General features: G+C 48.5%; 1 protein-coding gene across 3 annotated transcripts in view; it reads right to left on the bottom strand.

Moving 5' to 3' along the window:
- Positions 1-20,781, bottom strand: part of SLC1A2 (solute carrier family 1 member 2) — a 176,199-nt gene that overhangs the window by 116,356 nt on the left and 39,062 nt on the right. The window contains exon 1 of one of the 3 annotated variants that reach the window (XM_063946297.1): positions 6,643-6,764. The exons of the other annotated variants lie outside the window; for them this stretch is intronic. The gene's annotated coding sequence lies outside the window, so the exon portion shown is untranslated. Of the gene's footprint in view, positions 1-6,642; positions 6,765-20,781 lie in introns of those variants that run through there. 3 annotated transcript variants of the gene reach the window in all.

Genomic DNA, 20,781 nt, shown 5'->3' with positions numbered 1-20,781 from the left:
TGCGCAACATTTTACTTGTGTGGTTTTTTTCAGCATTGGTTTATCTGTGTCCAAAAACAAAAAGTTTTCCTTCTCCCCCATTTATAACACACCAGCAATGGCATCTGTATTATATATTACATTCAGAGACTATGTTTACTGCTGTCGGCTAATTATAAACAGCACAGACAATCCTGGCGGGAATTTAGAGGGGAATATAATGTAACTTCCAAAAGGAATTCATCTGCCTGGCACATGGGCTGTTAACTAGTTATCCACCAATGTCTGTGGGCATATAAGGTAATGTGCCTCAAGCCTCACACCAGATTACTACAGATCAACACCAGCTGTATATCGATTTCATAAATAGCGTTTAAATGGAGATGCTACAGTGGCATCCACAAAAGTTTTTTTTAAATTCCATTGGCTGTCCATGTGCCCCATAGAGGCTGGCCTTGCCTCTCCGCTGACTGGCCACGCCTCCTCTGGCTGCTGGCCACACCTCTTTAGTGGTGCGCCAGCAATAGAGGCCCCAACTATTGCCCACCCTAGCCACTAGCAGCGTGGCTCCAGTCCCTACTCTGTATCACACGCCTGGATGCCCGATGAGGGTTCCAACACAGGGTCGTAACTAGAGGTGGGTGACTGGGGGCAGCACCACCATTGCCTCTCAGCACGCTGCAGAGTAACCCGCCCTTTAGACCTTCCGGACATAACACCCTGAAACCTGTACAGCTGCTGTGCATCCTGGTGCCGGCGGCGTGACATTGTGATGTCACATGTTTGGGGGTCGGGTCCGACACATGACGCAAAATGGTCCTGCTCCGACACTGCTCCAACACGTACATAGGGGGTCATTTGGAGTTGATCGCTAGCTGAAAATGTTCGCTGCGCTGCGATTACGCAAAAAAATGGCACTTCTGCGCATGAGTATGCAGCACAGTGCGCACGCGCAACGTACTTTCACAACGGCCGATGTATTTTTACACAAGGTCTAGCGATGCTTTTCAGTCGCAATGGCCGCCGCAGAGTGATTGACATGAAGTGGGCGTTTCTGGGTGTCAACTGACCGTTTTCAGGGAGTGTTCGAAAAAACGCAGGCGTGCCAGGAAAAACGCAGGCGTGGCTGTCCGAACGCAGGGCGTGTTTGTGATGTCAAATCCGGAACTGAACAGTCTGAAGTGATCGCAAGCGCTGAGTAGGTCTGGAGCTACTCTAAAACTGCACAATTTTTTTTTGTAGCCGCTCTGCGATCCTTTCGTTCGCACTGCTGCTAAGCTAAAATACACTCCCAGAGGGAGGCGGCTAACGTTTGCACGACTGCTAGCGAGCGATCAACTCGGAATGACCCCCATAACTTCTTTGTTTTCTGGCAGGGCCGTCCAAACAGCATTGTAGGCCCCGGGCAAAGCAAAGCACTTGGGCCCCTAACTACCCATTCACGGGAACCAATCATGCCCTCCTGCGGTCCTGCACCATCCCTCCACATGCTTCAATAAAATGAATGGCTGTCATCACTCTGATTGGTGGATAGCTCCTGCCATCCACCACTCAACATGCTGGTAGCCACTCATTGTCTGGCTGCAGGCTGGGAGGCAGGTAGAGAATGTTGTCTCACCGCTGTGATTATGTGACCACCACCTGCCCCTGCTCGGAGGCCCCTATAATTGTGGGCCCTTGGGCTGTTGCCCAGTGTGCCTATACGTTAAGATGGTCCTGATTTCTGGAGCTACTGACCTGGGACGGTAGATCCCGTTCTCCCTCATGATTCAAGGCACTGTCTCAGCTAGAACTGTAACAAGGGGGTTAATCTCTGTTCCATGGAACCCCTTATGATGCCTGCTAATGCCTCCTCTCCTCTGCTGAGTGCAGCTCTCCTCTTCGTCCTCGCTGTCATGTGAGCAGAGATACAAGTTCCACAGCTGCGCTTCCAACACTTGTTTTCTTGCGTCTATTTTTTCTCTCACCGTTGGGACAAACGTCAGATCAGTTGGGAAAAGCTGCTTCTCTGCCGCTCTAATTATTCCATGGGGGAGATCGTGCACTTATACGCTGCAACTGTCTCCTAATGTACACTGTCACGCCGGTTATTTGTGTACATCTGTGGACATGACGCGCACATACAGTGGAGGCGGCCATTTTATGGGATGAAGCGAACGGCCTGAGAATACGGTCTATGTAATACTAGCCCAATACTCAGGGGGGTCCGAGAGGCTCAGGAATTCCGCTGAGTCTTCCCGGCGTCCTGGGAGAGTAAGGGGGAAATTATCACAGGTTGAAGAGGGATGAAGTTGATGATAATAAAGTACCAACCAATCAGCTCCCATCTGTCATGTTACAGGCTGTGTGCGAAAAATGATAGCTAGGAGCTGATTGGATGATGGCTTATCTCTCTCCACTTTACCTCTCTCCAAGCTTTGAGGCGGGCCTCCGCACACACAGCCAATCAGCAGCTTTTAAGCATAAATTGGGTCAGATAACCCGGGTTGCGCCATTTATACATTTATATATAGTGTAAAAGCGGGTCAGACCCTGGTAGCTACCAGGGTTGTATTCCGGGTCTATAAACACAGATTTTTTTGCAAGGACCCTTTTACAATGACCCACGACCCGGGTTACACCAGCAAAAACCCAGGTTATTGTGACGGTGGTAAAGGGGTATTAGAGGGAGATGCCGGAATCCCAAACGACGGCATAAACTCAGCGACTAAATCCCGACAGAGGTCGGAATCCTGGCAACAAAATACTGACAGCCCGAATCCCAATCGTAGTCTTAGGGTTAGGCACCAACCGGGAAGGATTAAGGTTAGGCAGCGGGAAAGGGAGGGTTAGGCACCAGTGGGGAGGGTTAGGTTTGGGCACCTACAAGGGAGGGTTAGGGTCTTTACCTGGGAGCTGTTAGGATTTTGATGTTTGGGATGCCGCCGTTGGGATTCTGACCGCCGGCATCCCGTCCATTGGGAAATCATACCGAATCCACTAGAGGGAATTCAATTAGGTGTGAGTTTGGTTGCCGAGATAAGATTGCACACTTTACACACCCGAGATTCTCACAATTCAATTAGAATTTTTTTTTGCATTACTAGCAGCGAGGGCGTGCAATTTTTGTCCAAAAACTGCACATGAAAAAGAGCATGAAAAAGTCGGGACACCTTCCTGGACCCCCCAAAAAGTGTCCACTTTGTTAGTGGGACAATATGGAAGGCTGTTAGTGGGCATGAGATAAGTACTGGGCGCTTTTAAAAGGTGTCACATGACTGATTTGTGCAGTGTTTTTTTTTTAAGTAAAATTATGTAAAAAGCTTATTAATTTCATTTATGAAAGAATTAAATTAGAAATGCAAAAACAAACAAAAAAAGGGAAAAAAATTATTTGGAAGTAACTTGAGGCAACTTTAATTTTTTTTTTAGTGTAAAAAAAATATTAAAAGCAATTAATTTTCATATAGTTAAAATAGTTTATTTGAGGGTGCATAAACTAACAAACAAAATTGAGGCCACTTTTTAAATCAGAAAAATGAAATGTAATTATTGGCCGAATTAATCTAATTGAAAACTTCCAAATGTCTAATTAGTCAATAGTCATTAGGGGAGGGTGTTCAAGAGGTTCTGAAGCAAGTCCTGACATTTATACCTTAACATAAATATTTTCCCGACCTTTACACCTGCTCAGGGGGGTGCAGACAAAAACAGGCGAATTGTGTAAGGTTATAAATACGGAGGGGGATGCTGAGTCTCTTCAGAACGACTTACCTATACTAGAAACATGGGCAGCAAAATGGAGAATGAGATTCAACACAGACAAGTGTAAGGTAATGCACTGTGGGGGCAAGACCAAAAATTACACCTACATACTAAATGGGGTAATACTAGGGGATTCTGTACTGGAAAAAGATTTACGGGTTCACATAGATAACAAATTAAGCAGCAGTACCCAAAGTAGGAGTGCAGCAAAGAAGGCTAATAAGATATTAGCATGCATAAAACGGGGAATTGATGCAAGGGACGAGAGTATTATACTCCCATTATATAAATCACTAGTGAGGCCACATCTTGAATACTGTGTACAATTTTGGGCACCATTTTACAAAAAGGATATCCTGGAGCTAGAAAAGGCTCAGAGGCGGGCGACCAAACTAAGCAAGGGCATGGAGACGCTGGAATACGAGGAAAGGCTTGCAAGGCTAGGCATGTTTACATTGGAAAAGAGGAGACTAAGAGGGGACATGATCAACATCTACAAATATATAAGGGGTCAATACACAGAGCTTGGGAGGGACCTGTTTTCTATAAGATCAGCACAGAGAACACGTGGTCACTCGCTTAGGTTAGAGGAGAGGAGTTTCCGCACATTGAGGCGAAAAGGCTTTTTCACGGTAAGGACAATACGTGTTTGGAATTCCCTGCCTGAGAGAGAGTAGTAACTGCGGACTCAGTCAACACCTTTAAGAATGGGTTAGATAAATTCCTATTGGATAAAGATATTCAGGGTTATGGTGCGTAGTCATGCATTATAGTTCATATAACTAGTCCTATAATAGGACTGCATAGGAGACCACAAATAGGTTAAACTCGATGGACAATTGTCTTTTTTCAACCTTAGTTACTATGTTACTATGACTCTTAAAAAGAAATGCGAGTTTCTAATTGAATTGCAAATGTAATTCATACTTGCCTACATTAGATTTCTGCAGGAGTCTTCGGGGGGCGGGGGCGGACTGTGACATCATCAAGCCCCGCCCCCACATCGTAAAACTCTGTGATTCGCGGTTTGCATCATTTTAACCCCTTCCCCACCCAACGGACCTGCGAATACGGGAGATTATCTCTCCATCCTGCCCGCATCACTAGGGTGCGAGCAGGATGTGGGAGACTTGCCTACTCTTCCAGGGGTGTGGGGGGCTACCCCAAAAAACGTGAGCCTTCCGCAGCTTCCGGCAGAGTAGGTAAGTATGATGTAATTTGCAATGTGAATTTGCCTTGCGGGATAAAACTCGTGTATCTAATTGAATTACCCCCTAAGCACAGACACTGTCGGATTGTGGCATGTAGGGCCCACTGGGGGAATGCAGTGGTAGGGGCCTGTGTTAGGGGTGTGGCCAGTCCGCAGAGGGGGTGTGGCCAGCCACCTCATTGGTCTGACTAACCATTAGAGAGTGCAACATCAGGGCCCCTTCATTAAATTCAGTAAATATTGCTGCTGCATGCATGATAATGTACCAGATTAATAACAGATTAATAACAGCAATGCACTGTAGAAAATACACCATAGTTCAGTATAAGGTAACATGTGTATAATGTATAATTCAAGTGCACAGTCTGGAACCTGATCCTTAGAGCAGGAGGTGGGCCCCCAGCAGGGCCGGACTGGGACTAAAAATAGGCCCTGGCATTTTTGAAGCACACAGGCCCACCTTTGTGACTCCTCCCCTTACTATTCCTGACTCCTCCCACTTATTAGTCTATGCTCTTACAAATATAATTAATATTCTAACAACATACAAGCGTACATCATTTTCTATTAAAATACACACAACCTGTGGTTGAAGTGGAAATTTTTAAGTGGGGGTATGTAAATGTGAAGTTTGTAAATAAGCGCGCGCCTTCGGCGCGCGTGCTCCGGAAAAGGGGGCATGGCCACTCAAAAGGGGGCGTGTCCTTCAGTGTAGTTTATCACACCATACACCCCTTATACGCATTATGCACCACAATAGTAGGACCCCTTATACTATCTAGTACTGGTGCCTCTTTCACATTATACCACACAGTATGAGCCGAAATTTACATTATAGCACCCAGTATGAGCCGAAATTTACATTATATGCCCCCAATAGTGCAGTGCCAGATCCACAATTGTCCCCACAGTGCCAGGTATACAAATGCCCCCACAGTGCCAGGTAAACAATTGCCCCCACAGTGCCAGGTATACAATTGCCCCCACAGTGCCAGGTATACAAATGCCCCCACAGTGCCAGGTATACAATTGCCCCCACAGTGCCAGGTAAACAATTGCCCCCACAGTGCCAGGTATACAAATGCCCCCACAGTGCCAGGTATACAAATGCCCCCACAGTGCCAGGTAAACAATTGCCCCCACAGTGCCAGGTATACAAATGCCCCCACAGTGCCAGGTATACAAATGCCCCCACAGTGCCAGGTAAACAATTGCCCCCACAGTGCCAGGTAAACAATTGCCCCCACAGTGCCAGGTATACAAATGCCCCCACAGTGCCAGGTATACAAATGCCCCCACAGTGCCAGGTATACAAATGCCCCCACAGTGCCAGGTATACAATTGCCCCCACAGTGCCAGGTAAACAATTGCCCCCACAGTGCCAGGTATACAAATGCCCCCACAGTGCCAGGTAAACAATTGCCCCCACAGTGCCAGGTATACAAATGCCCCCACAGTGCCAGGTATACAAATGCCCCCACAGTGCCAGGTAAACAATTGCCCCCACAGTGCCAGGTAAACAATTGCCCCCACAGTGCCAGGTATACAAATGCCCCCACAGTGCCAGGTATACAAATGCCCCCACAGTGCCAGGTATACAAATGCCCCCACAGTGCCAGGTAAACAAATGCCCCACAGTGCCAGCCAATTGCCCCCACAGTGCCAGATATACAATTGTCCCCACAGCAGCCAGTGCTGCAGCTACTTACCGCTGCTGCACTGCTGCTGCTGCTGCTGCTGCTCCTCCGGGCTGTGAGGGACGGGGGTGAATCAGGAGAGCAGAGCGCCCCCCAGCGCGGCTGTGTCTGGTGCTGCGGCGGCTTCGTTCAAACCAGCCGCCGGTTCGTGAGCCAATCAGAGCTCGCGGACCGGCGGCTTCTGATTGGCTGCCGGTCCACGAGCTCTGATTGGCTCACGAACCGGCGGCTGGTTTGAACGTAGAAGCCGCAGCACCAGACACAGCCGCGCTGGGGGGCGCTCTGCTCTCCTCTCCTGACAGCTGAGACATGCTGCCGCCGGACTGAGCGGCAGCGTGTCTCAGTGACCGCTGGACCGGCCCAAGTGGCCATCGGCCCTTCTGGCATTTGCCAGAAGTGCCAGATGGCCAGTCCGGCCCTGGCCCCCAGGCAGTAGGGCCCTCCGGTGGTTTTCCCTGTACCCCTGTGGGCCAGTCCTAGCCTGAGCACAGATGTCCAGCAGTAGTTTCAGGGACCGTTTTCTTCTAATAAACAGTATTCGCGGGCCCATGTCCTCTCCAGTCTCTATCATGTCATTATTTTTACATTTATTTATGCACTATGTAACAATGTATCTAATATGCAGAACAAGATTACACCGTGCTGCAGGGTAATACTTATACACAAGGACAAGTGTCTTTACAGCCTGGCACTTCCTGGAACTTTGCTACATATACAGTGGTATACTATAATGTAGTATTTTTGAACCTTCATGAAAGGTTTTCATTAAGTAAAGATTCCATTCGTAGCCAACAGTAAATAATTACCAATTTTTTTTTAAAACTGGCGCACAGGAACGGCGCTGTATTCTATAGCAACCAATAAGCTTATATTTTATTAACTATATCGGTACCTGGTTGACAGGGGGTACAACACCTTTTCTCCAATGCACCAGCTCTCTGAGATGTCCCCAGGACTGAACGCCCCAGCTGGCTGCCAGCCGCAATTTCGGTCTCCCAAACATAAACACCCAGGGGGAGTTGTACCAAGCCTTGGAAAGTGATTAGTGGAGAGAGAGAGAGAAATTACCAACCAATCAGCTCTGTCACGTTACAGGCTGTGTTTGAAAAATGACAGGAGCTGATTGGTTGACAGTTGATCTCTTTACACTTTATCACGCTCCAAAGCTTGGTACATCTGCCCCCAGTGAGAACTGTCAATTCCAGTGAGTGATCCCTACTTTTCTACTGGTTGAGTATGGTATGCCGGCGGCCGGGCTCCCGGCGACCAGCATACCGGCGCCGGGAGCCCGACTGCCCGCATATCGACAGTGTGGCGAGCGCAAATGAGCCCCTTGCGGGCACAGTGACGCGCTACGTGCGCCACGCTATTTATTTTCCCTCCAGGGGGGGCGTGGACCCCCACGAGGGAGAATATCTGTCAGTATGCCTGCTGTCGGGATTCCGACGCCGGTATACTGTGCGCCAGGATCCCGACACTCGGCAACCTGAAGACCACCCATATAGCGGTATATACACATTGGCCCTCATTCCGAGTTGTTCGCTCGGTATTTTTCATCGCATCGCAGTGAAAATCCGCTTAGTACGCATGCGCAATGTTCGCACTGCGACTGCGCCAAGTAACTTTACTATGAAGAAAGTATTTTTACTCACGGCTTTTTCTTCGCTCCGGCGATCGTAATGTGATTGACAGGAAATGGGTGTTACTGGGCGGAAACACGGCGTTTCAGGGGCGTGTGGCTGAAAACGCTACCGTTTCCGGAAAAAACGCAGGAGTGGCCGGAGAAACGGTGGGAGTGCCTGGGCGAACGCTGGGTGTGTTTGTGACGTCAACCAGGAACGACAAGCACTGAACTGATCGCACAGGCAGAGTAAGTCTGGAGCTACTCTGAAACTGCTAAGTAGTTAGTAATCGCAATATTGCGAATACATCGGTCGCAATTTTAAGACGCTAAGATTCACTCCCAGTAGGCGGCGGCTTAGCGTGTGTAACTCTGCTAAATTCGCCTTGCGACCGATCAACTCGGAATGAGGGCCATAGGGTATGCATTAGTGGTGTGAGAGATGGATAAGAAATATTTCCCTTTTCCATTTATGGGGCCAGGAATCAGTTGATTTACCTCAGTTAATTATCTCTAGTCCCAGGAATACTTGACACCGCCATGTCGTCAGCTTCCAATAGGACGGGTAAATCGCCAAGACAGAGACTCATGGGCTGAATATACTGTATAAAAGCTGTTAGAACAGTGACCCGATATAGATGTCGACAATATAAAGTGTCATTGAAGTGAGCCAGAAGCAGAAGAATTGGGCTGTGAAAGCCCCAAAGTCCTAAATCACTTGCAAACACCTTTTCCCAGCACTCACTGGTGATCATTGACGTTTCTATAATGGGTGCAGTGTGCGGTGCACACGGGCCCCTAAGTCCAGAGGGGGCCCCCACCGCACACGCTGCACCCATTTTTAAAATACTCACCCCTCCGGAGTCCAGCGCCGACATCCGCAGCGCTGTTAAAACACTGTGAAAATGGCTAAGCGGCCATTTTCAGAGTTCTGCGCATGCGCAGTAGAGAAATCTCAGGGAAAATGGCTGCCGCGCCATTTTCCCAGAGATCTGCGCATGCGCAGTAGAGTCTGAGCCCTCTAGTGCTGCCGTCAGGGAGGAGGGGGTCAGAATGGAGGAGGCTGAACACGGGCCTCCTCCTGTCTTAAAGCGCCCCTGCTGGTGATGCAATAGTAATATAATGCTGGCTTCTCGTAGTACCAGATTTTATGGTCTATTTACTAAGTCTTGGATGGAGGTAAAGTACCAGCCAATCAGCTCCTAACTGCCATGTCAGAGGGTGGGTTTGAAAAATGACAGTTGGGAGCTGATTGGCTGGTACTTTATCTCCGTCCCCTAGACCCCTATATTACTGAGTGTCTGCACGTTTCTTACTGTCTGGTCACTGATATAAAGACATGGTTAGAGGACTCGCCGCTTCCTGTCCCTGTAATATCTCACCCTTACTGTCTCTGGTGCCCATTGGTCCTGCGTCAGTGCCGGCTCGGGTATGAATGGCTGCTGTCTGCATTCTGTACATCTCTCTCTCCCTGTCCTTTTCCCAACGTTTGGTAACATTTCACTCTTAATGATCTCCTGTCACCGGATAATAGAGGTTCCTGTCGGCTTCCTGTAGTGACCATTTACTTACATGTGTAATGCCCGTGTGTGCCCTAATTTGTATCTGCTGTAGGAAAAGCTGATGAGGCAGACGGTGGAGGCGGACATTTTGTATACTGGCAGTGCCAGTGTAGATCACTTTCTCTTTTCTTTGCAGTAACATGGCAGTTAGGAGCTGATTGACTGGTAATTTATCTCTCTCTGCTTTATAACTCTCCAAGGGCTTAGTACATCTCCCCCCGAGGGTTGGAGCTAGTGACAGTCCCAATTTCAGTGGTACAGACCCAATTTTCTAAAGCCTAAATGAGTGTGGTGGGGGCAGCTTAATTTCTTGTCCAGTGAATGCCACCCAGACTTGATCAGATGTGCCCTCATGCACCAAGCCTCAATACGCCATGCGGCACGAGTGAGATGCACAAAGTGGAGTAGCGCAGCAACGTTTTCTTTTCATTTGCGCCTCAGTCGCTCCAAAGAAGCAGCAAAACACCAAGTGTACTATAGTACCAGTAACGTTTCTAAAGGTTGGGTTCTATTGAACGGCCGATATATCGCGGGTCCGTCGGCCAGTGTGTACGGGCGATATGTCTGTGAACTCCGTCATTCACAGCACACCCGACGGCCAATATATCTACGGATATATTGGCGCATCGCTGTGTGTGTACGGGCGACCAGCTGGCCATCCGTACACATGCTGTGACGGCCGACGGTGATTGACAGCTGAACTGGGTGGGCGTGTGTACACGCCTGTCCAGTTCATGACGTCAGTCTCTGACAGATTGCGCAATGTGTATTCACAGCACACTGCCCGATCCTTCCATAGATATATATGCCGATCAATTGATCTACAGATATATTTATCAGTGTGTATCCACCTTAAGGCCACGCCAGCCGTGCAATCGCATGGGCATTGGCCTGTGGTCATTGTGAGCACACTGCTGCAGTATTATATCCTGGTCGGAGTATAGAATATTGTGAAAACGTCTCTACCAAAATGGCCATTTTGGGAGAGACATTTAAGACAAAGGGCGGGAAGTATTAAAATACACCGTCGCCCACCGCAGCGATGCTAATTGCATATATACTAACATATGCGATTAACATGGCAGCAGTGACAGAGGCCCCCCGCGATACTTGTCAGAAGGTGTGTCTCAGTCACCTCCCTGGGGTCTCACCTCCCAGACCTGCAGTCAGGCACTGAAGCAGTCAGTCCCTGTCTTCCGAGAACAGCCTATAGTGAAGCAGAGGGGCAGCAGCAGCAGCGCTTCCACCAATAACACAGCGCTGCTGCGGCTCCCTCCTCCTCCTTCTCTCCTGCCCGGGAATCGTCAGAAGCTGCACCGAGGAGCCTGAGCCAGCGGAGAGGGTAAGTATAATTCTTCTTTCTTTCTTTCTTTCTTTCTTTCTTTCTTTCTTTCTTTCGTCTGCCGCAATGTGTAAAAAGGGGGAATCTGCCTGCCGCAATGTGTAAAAAGGGGGAATCTGCCTGCCGCTATGTGTAAAAAGGGGGAATCTGCCTGCCGCTATGTGTAAAAAGGGGGAATCTGCCTGCCGCAATGTGTAAAAAGGGGGAATCTGCCTGCCGCAATGTGTAAAAAGGGGGAATCTGCCTGCCGCAATGTGTAAAAAGGGGGAATCTGCCTGCCGCAATGTGTAAAAAGGGGGAATCTGCCTGCCGCAATGTGTAAAAAGGGGGAATCTGCCTGCCGCTATGTGTAAAAAGGGGGATGCTGCGTGCCGCTATGTGTAAAAAGGGGGATGCTGTCTGCCGCTATGTGTAAAAAGGGGGATGCTGTCTGCCGCTATGTGTAAAAAGGGGGATGCTGTCTGCCGCTATGTGTAAAAAGGGGGATGCTGTCTGCCGCTATGTGTAAAAAGGGGGATGCTGTCTGCCGCTATGTGTAAAAAGGGGGATGCTGTCTGCCACTATGTGTAAAAAGGGGGATGCTGTCTGCCGCTATGTGTAAAAAGGGGGATGCTGTCTGCCGTTATGTGTAAAAAGTGTACGCTGTCTGCCGCTATGTTTAACAAGGGCACGCTGTCTGCCGTTATGTGTAAAAAGGGGGACGCTGTCTGCCGTTATTTGTAAAAAGTGCACGCTGTCTGCCGCTATGTGTAAAAAGGGGGACGCTGTCTGCCGTAATGTGTAAAAAGGGAGACGCTGTCTGCTGTAATGTATAAAAAGAGCAATCTGTCCGCCGTAAGGTGTAAAAGGGTCTCTACCTGGTGTAGTGGTGCTACTGTGCGGCGTAATTTGAATAATGGAGACTACTGTGCACCGTTTTATGAATTGGTATTATTTTGTGGCCACACCCCTTCCCCACGAAGCCACGCCACTATGTATTTTTGCGCGCGCCTACGGCGCGCACTGCCCCTGTTTTGCATGCAGGGGTGGGGCTCCGATGCCGTTTCTTGTACACAGTGCTAAAATGTCTAGTTACGGCACTGTTGCTAGGTATCCATTTCTCTGGCCCTGAGCAGGTCCCCCTCACCAGATCCTCTCCAGGGGTGAGGGGGTGGACTTGGATGGGATGGGCGGCCCAAAGCAGTTCTGCCACTGGTGCTAGTGGTATTACAGTGTGGGACATAATATGGTGCTAGGGGCATAACTGTATGGGACATAATATGGTGCTAGGGGCATTACTGTGTGGACATAATATGGTGCTAGGGGCATTACTGTGTGAGACATAATATGGTGCTAGGGGCATTACTGTGTGGGGCATAATATGGTGCTAGGGGCATTACTGTGTGGACATAATATTGTGCTAGGGGCATTACTGCGTGGGACATAATATGGTGCTAGTGGCATTACTGTGTGGGGCATAATATGGTGCTAGGGGCATTACTGTGTGGACATAATATGGTGCTAGGGGCATTACTGTGTGGACATAATATGGTGCTAGGGGCATTACTGTGTGGACATAATATGGTGCTAGGGGCATTACTGTGTGGACATAATATGGTGCTAGGGGCATTACTGTGTGGACATAATATGGTGCTAGGGGCATTACTGTGTGAGACATAATATGGTGCTAGGGGCATTACTGTGTGGGACATCATATGGTGCTAGGGGCATTACTGTGTGGGACATCATATGGTGCTAGGGGCATTACTGTGTGGGACATAATATGGTGCTAGGGGCATTACTGTGTGAGACATAATATGGTGCTAGGGACATTACTGTGTGGGACATAATATGGTGCTAGGGGCATTACTGTGTGGGACATAATATGGTGCTAGGGGCATTACTGTGTGAGACATAATATGGTGCTAGGGGCATTACTGTGTGAGACATAATATGGTGCTAGGGGCATTACTGTGTGGGACATAATATGGTGCTAGGGGCATTACTGTGTGGGACATAATATGGTGCTAGGGGCATTACTGTGTGGGACATAATATGGTGCTAGGGGCATTACTGTGTGGGACATAATATGGTACTAGGCACATTACTGTGTGGGACATAATATGGTGCTAGGGGCATTACTGTTTGGGACATAATATGGTGCTAGGGCCATTACTGTGTGGGACATAATATGGTGCTAGGGGCATTACTGTGTGGGACATAATATGGTGCTAGGGGCATTACTGTGTGGGACATAATATGGTGCTAGGGCCATTACTGTGTGGGACATAATATGGTACTAGGGGCATTACTGTTTGGGACATAATATGGTGCTAGGGGCATTACTGTGTGGGACATAATATGGTGCTAGGGCCATTACTGTGTGGGACATAATATGGTGCTAGGGCCATTACTGTGTGGGACATAATATGGTACTAGGGGCATTACTGTTTGGGACATAATATGGTGCTAGGGCCATTACTGTGTGGGACATAATATGGTGCTAGGGCCATTACTGTGTGGGACATAATATGGTACTAGGGGCATTACTGTTTGGGACATAATATGGTGCTAGGGGCATTACTGTGTGGGACATAATATGGTGCTAGGGCCATTACTGTGTGGGACATAATATGGTACTAGGGGCATTACTGTTTGGGACATAATATGGTGCTAGGGGCATTACTGTGTGGGACATAATATGGTACTAGGCGCATTACTGTGTGGGACATAATATGGTACTAGGGGCATTACTGTTTGGGACATAATATGGTACTAGGGGCATTACTGTTTGGGACATAATATGGTGCTAGGGACATTACTGTGTGGGACATAATATGGTGCTAGGGTCATTACTGTGTGAACATAATATGGTGCTAGGGGCATTACTGTGCAAGACATAATATGGTGCTAGGGGCATTACTGTGCAAGACATAATATGGTGCTAGGGGCATTACTGTGTGGACATAATGTGGTGCTAGGGGCATTACTGTTTGGGGCATTATATGCTGCAAGCCCATCTCCATTTCAGCAAGCCCACGCCCATTTTCTGTAACACCACGCCTCTTCTCCCAGGGCACGCACATTTGTTCACTATGGGGGAGGCACATTTTAAACACGTACAAAGTCACATATTTAGACCCATTCACATGCAAATATACATGTGACCGACGCCGGAATCCCGGTGCCAGGACACCGAATGCTGACATCCCAAGGTTAAGTATCGGGCCCCCTGTTAGGGTTAGGGCGCAGGGAGAGGTTGGCGTTAGGCACTAGAGGGGCGGTGAGCCATAGCCGCCATCCACCAAAGTCTTAGCCCTAGCCGCCACAATGGGTTAGGGTTAAGGTAGGGGGCAAGGGAGGGGTAAAATAATTCCCCCTGTCTCCTGTCGGCATTCTCAGAGTCAGGATGCCAGTGTCGGTCATGTTACCGCCGGCCAGCGATAAAGATGTTCAGCGCAAGACGAGCCACGCAGGACCTGGCACTCTGACAAGAGCTGTATCACAACAGGGGCAATAGTGAATGAGGACACATCTGTACCTCACTCATACCTATCATCTCCTCAGGACCCTGCCATTGAGAATACATTACCATACCACTGTGTTACCCTACCAGTGCGCTCCTCTGGTACTCACACAGTCTGACATATACCTCTGCTGGAGTCGGGGATTGACGACAGGATGAGGTGTGGTAATACCCTTCATAATGGCGCGTATTCTGGGGCATGGTCAGGACATTGCAGGAGGGGCGATTCTGCTTCCCCTGCACTCCTTGACCCCTATAGAGACCCACGCCGGCTAATCCATACTCACCCCTCAGCACCCCTGTAGGCAGGTGCCCCGTCAAAGAACTTTCACAACTGCGTTGCCATGATGTCATTACATTGCGCACTCGGCTTTTCTGAGTCAAAACAAATCACGGAGGTTCTGTGACGGAGCCCAGAGCCAGGAGCCTAGACCCAAAGGCAGGGCAGCGAACTCCCCAGGGGTTAGAATTAGGGGTGTGGATCGTTGGGTCGACAGCAACTAGGTTGACACATGAAATAGGTCGACGCGCTCATTATGTCAACATGGATAAGATCGACCTGAAAAAAGGTAGACATGAGTTTTTTAAATTCTTTTTGGTGTCATTTCCTTCGTAAAGTGACCGGGAACCTCAATTAGTGCACGGTGTCCCCTCGCATGGCAAGGTGCCTCACTCTGCTACTGCAGCGCACAACACAGGTCAATCATAGTCCACGTGAATCGTAAAGTATAAAAAAGTGAAAAAAGTGAAAAAAGTGAAAAACTCATGTCGACCTAATGACCATGTCAACCAATAGTTGTCGACCTAATGAGTGTCGACCTAAAGACTGGATACCAGAATTAGTGGGTGGCTGAGCCAGTTGGCATCTCCCTTGACCTCCACCCTGGCATGCTCCACCCTGGACAACCAGCAGATATGGCCCTGCCCTTTGTTTTTATTTGGATAAGAGGTGGCACAAAAATCCTCTTTGGTGGTAACTAGATTTCCATGAAAGTGCATGGGTTTACCTAACAATCTACCCCCTGTAGGTTTATCAGTCTGTATAGGTCAGCACAGATCAGCATATCCTCCATGTAGGCCTGATGGGATATTCATTAGGATAACTGGACTGTCCAACTTTCACATGGTGGGAACTGTAGATCCGTCTCTTTGTATGGTAGTGATTGGGGAAAAGGAAAGGCGCGATCATAGGAAGCCATCTCCATAACATCAGCTGTGCCAACGTTCCTCCTAAGACTAGAACAGTTATGGAGGCAGCGTTGACGCTGAATAAGTTCCATGTTCCCAGAACACTGGCAGACGCATGGGGGAACTGCCTCCGACAAATATAATTGTAAACTCACAGCTTGTGTTACATTTTAATATGATGGACATGGAATGGACATAAAATAGTAATTACGCCCAGTCCCGGTGCTATTACCTCCTAATGGCTGGTGCTGTCACAGTACAATGTATATTGCAGAACCCATTATGCTAATCGGCCAGCAATCAATGCAGTATTTGCAGTAAACGGTTTCCATGGCGATCTCCAGTCGCAATAATAGACCAGAGCGTAATTGCAATATTCCTGAAGTGGGAATGACAGATGAGGGGGATTTAGAGACTCGGGAATCATTGTATACCCTTTGTACAACAGAACAAAGCATCTTGCCAACATAAAGGTCAGAATTATCCCTTCGGAGTCGGGACTAGATCAGGTTACTATCAGAGGCTAGTGCATTGCGTACGTCCCATCTGTCCTGATCTGAGGGGACTGTCATGCCATCCTGTAGTCGGCACATTCGTCCAGATTTCTGGGAGGGTGAGAGGTATTCTCCTGCAGGCAGCTGTCCCTTGCATGTGACAGTAAAATGGTGGGTTTTTGGCTCTAGGGTGTCCACTAGAGGTGTGGCCATGCCGCCATCATGTAGTTTTGCCTGTGCCGTGCTGCAGATATGCCATACCACCCACCATGACTGTAGTGGTATGCAATCTGGGAACCATTTGCAAAAGCCAAATACTTAGTCCAAATGTACTACTCGGCCCCAGGTGTAGGGGGCATGTCACAAAATGGACAAGATTTGCATAAACCCACATAAAGATAATGTACACTCTTGCCAGGTGTGTTCACCTCCACATTGCCAGAATATGTGCCCTGTTGGCGAAAGGCGTGTGTCACATACACTTGCACCCATGTTTTTAACCATTTGTTTTCCATGCAAAAATATGCATTTGCTATAATAAATCTTAAAAATAATACCTTGTGTATGGAATAAAATCGTATTGCTCATACACGCACACAAAAGCATGAGCACAACACCAGCGGAAGCACCAGCCAGCGTCAGTGGTGCATTATTATTATCACTCCTGAAAACCAAGGTACATCTTTGTTAGGTACAGTTGTGCGAACACAACCTTTACCGTACATTACAATGCCCCGGTCCGTCCTAGCCAGGCGCAAGAAAGTGTAAGTGGCAGAACCACCGTGTAAGTGATCACAGAATCACCATGTAAGTGGCATGCACAAAGCGAAAATGCGCAATTTACTCTATGCAAATTGCCATGGTGCTCACCCGCACCAGACCTATTGGTGCCAGATATCCAGCCAGAATCAGACATATTTCTGCATACACTCATCAGCTCTATATAACCTGCAATTCCGCCTACACGCCCACAACGGATCTATGTGCAAATGTGTAACCTATGTGCAAATGTCCACTTGCCGTCCAGTATCATCCCATCAACAGCAAAATTTAGGTAGGGGCCCAACAATACCATTGTCGCCTCCTGAGACCCCCTCTCAATAGGGCCACTTCCGAGCATGGTGATACAGCACACATGACAGACTGAATCTTGTTCAGAAATCTCTGCTCTTGTGAGGGGTCCTTAGGAAGGAGCTGGATCCTCAGAGGTGGAGGCGACCTTAGCTGCCACACCCCTGCACACCCTATTGTCCCGCCCCTGAGTACATCTATCACCTTCATTTTCCAACATACCATGAAGGAACACAAAAAATCAATACAACTATATTATTTCTATAACGCTGATACAAATCATACAATTCTAATGTTTCTCTTTTGCTTTTGCCATTGATAGGTAATAATCATACTGTAGTTGGCAACATCCATGTAATAATTCTACAAAGTCTATCCTGAGGTAGATATGTGCAGTAGGAGCACTGAGGACAGACTCGTACTGAGGACAAACTAGCACTGAGGACAGACTCGCACTGAGGACAGACTAGCACTGAGGACAGACTAGCACTGAGGACAGACTAGCACTGAGGACAGACTAGCACTGAGGACAGACTAGCACTGAGGACAGACTCACCCCCACACCCCCTTCCCTGTGTTAATGGCTCAGACACTGCAGGTAGATGGAGAGAAGGGATTGTGGGAAAGCGGGTGTGGAGATGAGGGAACCCCTCAACCAAGAGAATGCTAGGTTGAGTATGCTAGTTATAAATAGGTTTGATGGACACTTTAATGCTGCATCTAATACACAATGGCGTGGTGGCTATTTTCCTGGCTGTATTTCTGCTACTCATGCACAGTGTAGAGAAAATGGCCGGTTTGCTATTTCCTGTGGTTTGCGTTGTGCTGCCACAGCTGACGCAGGTCTCTAGACTAGGTAATAGTGAAAAAATGGGTGCAGGATATGCGGTGTGGAACCCCTGCACCCAGAAGCCTGTGTGCACCACACACCTGGCACCCACTATAGACACCACTGTGTATAATGATGTGTATCTGTATATAAAACCGAGGACATTGTGAATACATTGCAGCTTTGCTACCTGTAATGTGTGTTGTGAGCCACAAGTTAGGGGGAGAAGTATTCCTCTGTGCTGAGGCAGAATTAGACCCCTAAGCAATTCGTACACACGCTGGACTACACACAGGCTTCTACATTACACTCCCAGCATTGACCAAATACAAATCCCACACGGCTCATCTGCAACTGACCCTATCGAGCAACCCAAATTATTGGCCATTCTCCGTATTGATCTGCCCATGAAATACACTTGTATCTCCTCTACATAAATCACCCTCCACCCAATAATCACTGAGTTATGAGCGCAGCTCAATTTATTACAGGCCCCCGCTCCGAGGTCATGAGGTTAAGCAACTAATATACCACAGCTATCCAAACACATGTGCCCTGGCCACCCGTTATTACTGGTCAATTACAATTTATCGTGCGGCGATGCACGGTGGCTACGCAAGGAGCAAATTACATTCACAGATTACACCCTTGTGCGTACACTCTGCGACACGTGCGCCATAGGGAGTCTCTGAATTATTTCCGCATGCGCATTACCAAATAATCACTCAGCTGTGTGAGCTCCGGCACTGCGCTTCGCTTTGCATGCGCCTCTGAATCAGGACAATAGTCGCAGGCGCGCAATGCAAAAGCAATTACATACAAAGTTAAAATGGAAGAATAGAAATACATAAGATAATTCCTGCGCCAGCCACCAAACTGCGATAAGATTCTAGTAGCGCAGCCCTCGCAAAAAAACTGCGTCTCTTGGAAGGTTTTCTCTATGTCACTGGTGAGGGGCAGGAGCTGGCTGGAAACTCTATGGCCAGTGGGCAAACACAAGTAAGTGGCCCCGTGAAGTTCTCATGTGACCGGGCCACGGCATCAAGCTACGGGGGCCTGGGGAGTGATGACTGCTACCGGCAGTCGGCCTGTGGCATTAGGCTATGGGGCCCCAGATGGAGGGAGGGGCGGGGGGGTTGGGTGACAGCTGTATCAAGCTATAGGGGACTGGCTTTCACTGGCTGTAGCAGCAAGCTACGGAGGGGGGCCTGTAGGATGGTGGAGCACTGGGGATACTGGGGCAGATGTATTAACCTGGAGAAGGCATAAGGAAGTGATAAACCGGCGATAAGTGCAAGGTGATAAACGCACCAGACAATCCGCCAATATTCAAATTGACAGTTAGGAGCTGATTGGCTGGTGCGTTTATTGGCTGGTGCCTTCTCCAGGTTAATACATCTGCCCCAATAATATTGTGCATTAAGCCCTGTTGACCGACGACACTCAGCGTCAGAGCGGCCCGGGGGGCACATGGCACCATGCCCCCCAGTCCAGCCCACCACTGCTGAAGGGTCGCTTTAATATACGCATGGACTGAGAGTGCACATTAGTTCCCAGGTCCTCATTGCTGGGTATAGGGTATCACCATATTAAAATAGCATTTACACAGCAAAGCGTTTTGTTGCTTCTTAATTGGAGTTAAGCCTCCGTCTCTATAGAGGTCTATGGAGATCAGAGCTGTATTATCCATAAGGCAGATTAGGCTGAAGCATAGGGGCCCCGCAGGGACTAGGGACCCGTCAGTAATTTTTGCATAGGCATAGTTACCTGCACCCTTGGGCTTCAATTGTTAAAGGCACTTTGCTCTCTGCGCCATAGCAAGGAACACTCATGGTCAGCTGAGGTTTGCTTTGAAGAGGCGCAGCAGACCAATAGCGCACTAGCGTTATTTCAAAAGAGAAAAGGAAGAACGATGGTACCATGAAAGATTGAAGTGCAGGAGGGGGCCCAAAATAAATGGAAGCATGGGGGCCCGGCCATGAGTTAATACGGCCCTGATGGAGAATGTGGAAAATAGAACTACACAGGGGCGCTCAGGAGAATTTCTGCGGCGTTAATGTTTTCAGAAGACTTTGAAAAGGCGAGAGAAAGGGCTTTCCAACCTTTTGTAAGCAGACCTGCGGTCCAGCTGCAGTAGCGGGGATGGATTGGGGTTTAAAATAGGCCCTGGCTTGCATGGGAAATGTGGTTATGGACACATGCCACAGGGGTGTGAAACAAGTCACGGGGTGGGTGGTGCCTTGTGCACACCTTGTCCACACATGCGGGCTGAGCAGAGTGCCAGGATGCTGAGCTGTTCGGCCAGGCCTCTAGATCAATGGTTCCCAAACTTGGTCCGTAAAGACCCCTAACGGTTCATGTTCTCCAGGTCACCCAGCAGGTGCACTGTGTATGACCAACTGTCACATTTTAAAAATCCACAGGTCACCTGGAAAACATGAACCGTTAGGGGTCATTAAGGACCAAGTTTGGGAACCATTGATCTAGATGGCCAAACCGGCCCATCAGGCGATCGGCCCTTCTGGTATGTACCAGAACT

The sequence above is a fragment of the Pseudophryne corroboree genome, chromosome 11 (genome assembly GCF_028390025.1).
Source record: "Pseudophryne corroboree isolate aPseCor3 chromosome 11, aPseCor3.hap2, whole genome shotgun sequence".
Lineage (NCBI taxonomy): Eukaryota > Metazoa > Chordata > Amphibia > Anura > Myobatrachidae > Pseudophryne > Pseudophryne corroboree.
Note: the sequence above shows the minus strand (reverse complement) of the source record. Positions and strands in the feature narration are given on the sequence as shown.